Source organism: Solanum tuberosum, unplaced genomic scaffold, assembly GCF_000226075.1.
Source record: "Solanum tuberosum cultivar DM 1-3 516 R44 unplaced genomic scaffold, SolTub_3.0 scf00333, whole genome shotgun sequence".
Classification (NCBI taxonomy): domain Eukaryota; kingdom Viridiplantae; phylum Streptophyta; class Magnoliopsida; order Solanales; family Solanaceae; genus Solanum; species Solanum tuberosum.
Genome location: NW_006239270.1, coordinates 166,608 through 172,921, shown reverse-complemented (window position 1 = coordinate 172,921; position 6,314 = coordinate 166,608).

Genomic DNA, 6,314 nt, shown 5'->3' with positions numbered 1-6,314 from the left:
GTTTTCCATGTATCCTTATTTAAAAATGTGTTGGAGATCTGACATCTATAGTTCCCTTAGAAGGTTTGGGAGTTAAGGAGAATCTTTCATACGGGGAAGTTCCGGTTGAGATTTTAGATCGGCAAGTTCAGAAGTTGAGAAACAAAGAAGTTGCTTCCATTAAGGTTCTTTGGTAGAATCAGTTGAGGGTGCTACTTGGGAGGCCGAGACCGATATGATGTTCCATTGTCCTTATCTCTTTCCTTCCGTCCCTACTAGCTTGAGGTATTCAGTTCCTCATGGTTTACTCTTTTGGTGTCATATGTCTTAGATATTCTCTTGATTTCCTCATTTATGCATGTTCATGAAAAGCTTAAATTTTTAGAAGAAGAGTTAACTTGATTGATTTCTTCATGTTTTTGTGCATTTGAGAATGAGATGCATATAGACTTCATGATATGATATTTTGAATTTGCTTTAGCTTAAAGTTAATGTTTCCTCCTTGGATATGTGCATTATGTGATTACATTCATGTTGGGTTGTTAGGTTAAGTTCCTACCCTTCCTTATGATGTCTTGAATCTCATTCAAGGACGACTGTTCCCAAAAGGGAGATAATGTAACACCTCAGATTCAAAAAGGATGAAAAATTGCAAGTTTTCAAGATATGGTGCAGATCCGATGGAGCCACCAACGGCCCATAGGTCTGACACACAGCCCATAGGTCGGCTCATGATTGGCCATTCAAAGTTCTCCAAAAATGTCAAAGTTTTAATATTTACATACGGTTCACCGGGACGGTCCGTTGTCCTATGCACAAGTCATAGGTAGGTCTCGTAGGTGAGTCCAAAACTTAGAGAAATTTTAGGATCAAAACTTAAGAACCACGGCTGAGGTGTACGGCTCGTAGGTGGACCCACAGACCGTATATGGGTCTCATCATTGGGGTTCCAAGGTTGGTGGTCTCTGATCCCACCCACAACCGACCAGGACGGTCTGTGGTATGATCTATGGACGTTGTTGGTGAAGTCGGCAGTTATTCTTAAGAAGGCCTTTTGGGTCTTTTCCTAATTATTCTAACCTAATACTATGTCGTTTTACCTTCTATTAGAGACCTTATATAAACATTTTTACCCCAAATTTCCCCAATTGAAATCATTCTATCAGATTCCCAAAGTTGATCAAAGTTATTCCCTAAATATTTCTCTCTCTTAAAGCTTGGATAAGAATATTAGGGTTTCAAGGTCAAGCCTCCAAATTCACCATTGATTGTAAGCTCTTGGCATCAACGTATGATAGTATTCACCTATGGAGTCCTTTCCTCCATAGGGTTCCTAACTTCTCCTATTTTCACAAGGCAGAATCTCCAATGGAAGTTAGGGTTTTTACTAAATCTCATGGGTTCTTTTCAATTATGATACTATTGATTAACTTATGTATTTTTATGCATGAATTGAAGAAATTGCATGTTCTTTATGAAATTGACAAAAAATGATTTAAGTTGCTTTGAGAGTAAAGCATCCATGTGCTGGTAATTGTTTTTGTGGAAGGATTTTTCACATAAAGGATTCTTAGAGTTGAAAGGTTTTCTCAACTAAACTTTAAATCAATATTTAGGAGTTATTCTAAAGAAACCCAGCTTGGATTGGCTACTTAATGTGCCTTCTATGGATGATAAGTCAAGTGGCGATTACCCATGCCTCTTAATGATAGGACAAGTTAAGATAGTGACTATTCCATAGGATTTACCTTTAGCACCGAGAGGATATTGAGATGCAAGCTCTCCCGTAGCTTAAAGTCGGGTTTCTAGTAGAAATTTCCTTATCCCATACCTATGTGCCCCTATAGGATGATTGTCTTAGATAGACATTAGCTAGTGGATCCAAATAAGCTAGAAGTTCATGATCTTACCTTGGCAAGTAGGACACCCCTTTTCGGTGTGGAGTAGACACCAGATTCCATGTTAATAGCTCACATGGTCTCAATGTCTATCAAAGGTAAATCTCCCAGAATAATGAACTAAGGTTACTTCTAGAAGTATCTCACGAATGTTTTAAATATGTTAGCTTGCATTGACTATGTTTTTATGAATTATGTTTTCTAACCCTTTTCATCTCATGATTTATCTTGGTCATTGCATGTCAAGGAAAGGTCCCTTTTAGCATGATTTTATACTTTTATGCATTGGTATCATACTTGGTACATTCTTTGTACTAACGTATACTATTGCCTACATTCTTTCCAAAATGTAGGGTCCGACTCTCCAATCTCACATCTTTGCGGTTAGGGATCACTTAATGGATATTGAAGATTGGTGAGTCCTCAAGGTTCGAGGATTGACCCTTTATTGCTTATTATCTTTACTTTTCAGTATTGTATGTGATGCATGGGTTACGTCCCGATCACTCTTGATGTACTGTATGGCTTTGAGACTATGTTAGACTTCCGCTACATTTTATCAACTTTTCTATTTTGAAATTGTCTTTTAAACTCTCTTAATTTTCTATTATCTTGTATGATGTATGCTAAGTGGCTTGTGTAGGGCCTTTCGTGGTCCTATACGCCATGTTACGCCTAGGGTATGCTTTGGGTCGTGGTTAGCCAGTTCAGAATGCCAAGTTCTAGTACTTTTCCGATGATTCACCAGGACGGCCCGTCGTCCAATGCACGAGCCATAGATAGGTTTGGTAGGTGAATCCCAGACTTAAAAATATTTCAGAGTCAAACTTGAGACCCACGACAAGGCATGTACAAACCATAGGTGGACCCACGAACCGTACATGGGTCCGTCGTTGGAAGTCCCAAAATCATAGTCTATAAACTCAATCAACGACCAACCAATATGGTCTGTGGTCTGACCAACTAACCGTAGGTCGGGTCGTCTATGGGAGTCGACAGTTATTTTTATGAGGCTTTTTGGGTCTTTTCCTAGATTTATTCTAGCCTAATACTATGTCGTTTTATCCTCTATTAGAAACCTGTATAAACACTTTTAACCCCAAAGTCTTCCAAATCAATTAATTTTCTCAAATTCTCAAAAGAGGAACAAGTCATCCTCTCAAATATTCAAGAAAAAAGAAGAAGAACAAGAGTCAAATTCTCAAAAGAGGAACAAGTCATCCTCTCAAATATTCAGGAGAAGGAGGAGGAGGAGAAGAAGAAGGAGGGGGAGGGGAGTGGGAGGAGGAGGAGGAGGAGGAGGAGGAGGAGTGGGAGGAGTGGGAGGAGGAAGAGGAGGAGGAGGAGTGGGAGGGAGGGGAGGATGAGGAAGAGGATGAGGAGGAGGCAGAGGCGGAGGCGGAGGCGGAGGCGAAGGCGGAGGTGGAGGCGTAGGAGGAGGAGAAGGAGGAGGAGCCTATGGTTTTCAAGTTAAGTCTCCAATTCCTCCATTGAAGTCAAGCTTTCCTCCATAGAGTTCCTAAAATTCTCAATTTTGAAGTTCGAAATCTCCAATTGAAGTTAGGGTTTACTCCTATGTCATGAGTTCCTTCCAATGTTGATTTATGAACTTCTATGCATGAATTATGTTGATTCCATGTTTTTAAGATGAATCCCCATGAACCCATGCTTAACTCACGTTTTACAAGCTATGATGATATAATGTGGGTTTTTAACTACGAAAGATGAGTTTATGAAATTATACATGTTCCTATGAAATTGATGAAACATGATGTAAGTTTATTTTAGAGTAAAGCATATATGTTGATTGTTGTTGTTTATTGTTGTGAAATGATTTCTCACATAATTACTCAATATATGAATGTGAGAGGTTTATCTCACATAAAGGCTTCTAAGGTTGAAGTGTCTTCTCACCTAAAATGAATCAAGTTAAGGAGCTATTCTAAGAATGAGGCAAACGACAATTACCCATGACCTCCGATGATGAGACAAGTGGCGACTACCAATGTCTCATGAATGTTAAGGAAATCTAAGAATAATAATTATTTTGTGGGAGTTATGCTTAGCACCGAGTGGACAAGTGACGATTATACATGTCCCATAAACTATGTGTCACCATAGGTTGTTTAGATATACATTAGCTAGTGGATCCACGTAAGCTAAAAGTTCATAGGTATAACCTTGGCAAGTGAGAACACCTCTTTTCGGTGTGGGGTAGACACCGAATTTCATGTTAATATCTCACATGGTCTTACATGTCGGTCAAAGGTAAATCTCCCACAATAATAAACTAAGGTTATTTCAAGAAGTATCTCACGAATGTTTTAAAAATGTTGGCTTGCATTGACCATGTTTTATGACTCATGTTTTCTAACTCTTTTATCTCATGTTTTAGCTTGGTCATCAAATGCTACGAAAAGGTCCCTTTTAGCATGATTTCATATTTTATGCATCATTATCATACTTAGTACATTTTTGTACTAACGCATATTCTTTGCTACATTCTCCTAAATGTAGGGTCCGACGCTCCAGATTTGCACTTCCGTGGCTAGGGTTCTCATAGTAGAATTTGAAGATTGGTGAGTCCTCATGTTCTGAGAACCAAGCCTTTATTTCATTTTGTCTATACATTTTGGCTTGAACTTAATGTACGGGTTATGTCCTGATCATTCTTATGTACTAGATGGCTTTGAGACATTGATAGACTTTTGCTTCGTTTTATGAAACCCTTATGTTTTGAACTTGTCTTTTAAATTCCATTAAATTTCTATTATCTTGTATGATGTATGCTAAGTGGCTTGTGTAGGGCCTTTCGGGGTCCTATACACCATGTTACACCTAGGGTCTACCTTGGATCGTGACATGGGGCAATGATGAAAAATGGAAACTAACAACTGATAAATATACTGATTTACAAGCTGAAAAGTGTAGCAATGAAGAAGATAATGAAGCGGAAAATTGGACTTTACGTTCCCCGCTTAGTCGAAGTAATTCTCCAAGACGTGAAAAGGGTGATATTGGTAACTTTGAGTTACTTGTCGATCCTAATTTAAATTTACCAACTAAGAATGCTTTTGAACCATTGTTGGTTACTGATAAAGGCAACAGAACTAATGTATGGAGATGATTATTAATAATGCTGCCCATAGTAGTCAAATACTACAAATTAAGTAGTCACATGTTGAGGTAAATTGTGGAACTTTATATTATATTACTAAACAACCTCTCATGTTGTTGAATACTTCACAACATGAGGTAACTTCACCAACGCACGAGTTTAGTAATTTCTCGCCTACAACAGAAGTTGTTGTAAGTAGGATACATGATGAATACAATCAAGATGTTTAGAAGTCTTCTCAACCAACTTTGTCTAGGTTATCCACATGTGCAAACAATTTAGCCTCGACAAAGATGAGAATTGAGCAACCTATACAACTTAATAATGATTTAATTTAGGTAATTGATGAAGTTTTGTCCAAGTACAAAACATGGGCCGAAGTGGCTGCAGATGAAGAATATCAAAATGATGGTAGCGAAAGAGAAAGCTTACATGAGATTAGCTCACCATTTCCAGACAGTAATCTCAACCATAATGCACTTATTTTTATGCCTAGGAATAGTGAAAAATTTACAATTTTGATGGATACTCCAATTGGTAGCAACAACCACCATAAATGGTATGGTATAATGACAATCAATAGGTCTGGACAACCATCGATGAATTCACTGTGGCAACAACTAGATTAAGGGCATTTGGGACAACAAGAAAGTGCGATTACAAAGAAGAATTAGTCTGGGGCCTTAGGTCAGGACTTTGTCCAACTAACACTTATGCTATTGATTTGGGCGAGGAATTTTTCGACAAAGATGAGGAAGACAATATGTTAGACATATGCTTTGATAAAGTAGTTAGGGATGGGGATATCTCACCTAGGCAACAAAAGAAGTGGAAGCAACAAAAAACAAAAATAAGACACATGGAAGACAACATAGTTGGAATGGTAAAGTGACCGGGAAATTTGCTCCAAAACACTTACCAACGCAATTGACAAAGCAAAATCATATGACAGTGTCAATAACTTCATCAATATCCAATAAATCCAAGAAGAAATGATGAACTATCTATTATTGTTGGATAGATTTGAAGAAGAAGACAAGAGGACAATATTTTAAGTTACTTCAGACGGGCAATCTATCTATTAAAATTTATACGTTTGGAGAAGGAAGATTGAGTTTGAAAACTCAAATTTCTTCTTAGCTTTTATGTTTTTGCATTATCTAAGTATCCTCATTTGTAATATCATCATAAAGTATATTACAAACTCTATGTTGATCATAAGATATTTGGTTCATATTTTCTTCATGCTTGTTAATTAGTAGAGGTTCGATACTTCATTAGGATTTGGTAAGGTAAGACCTAGCCCCCCCCCCCCTCCT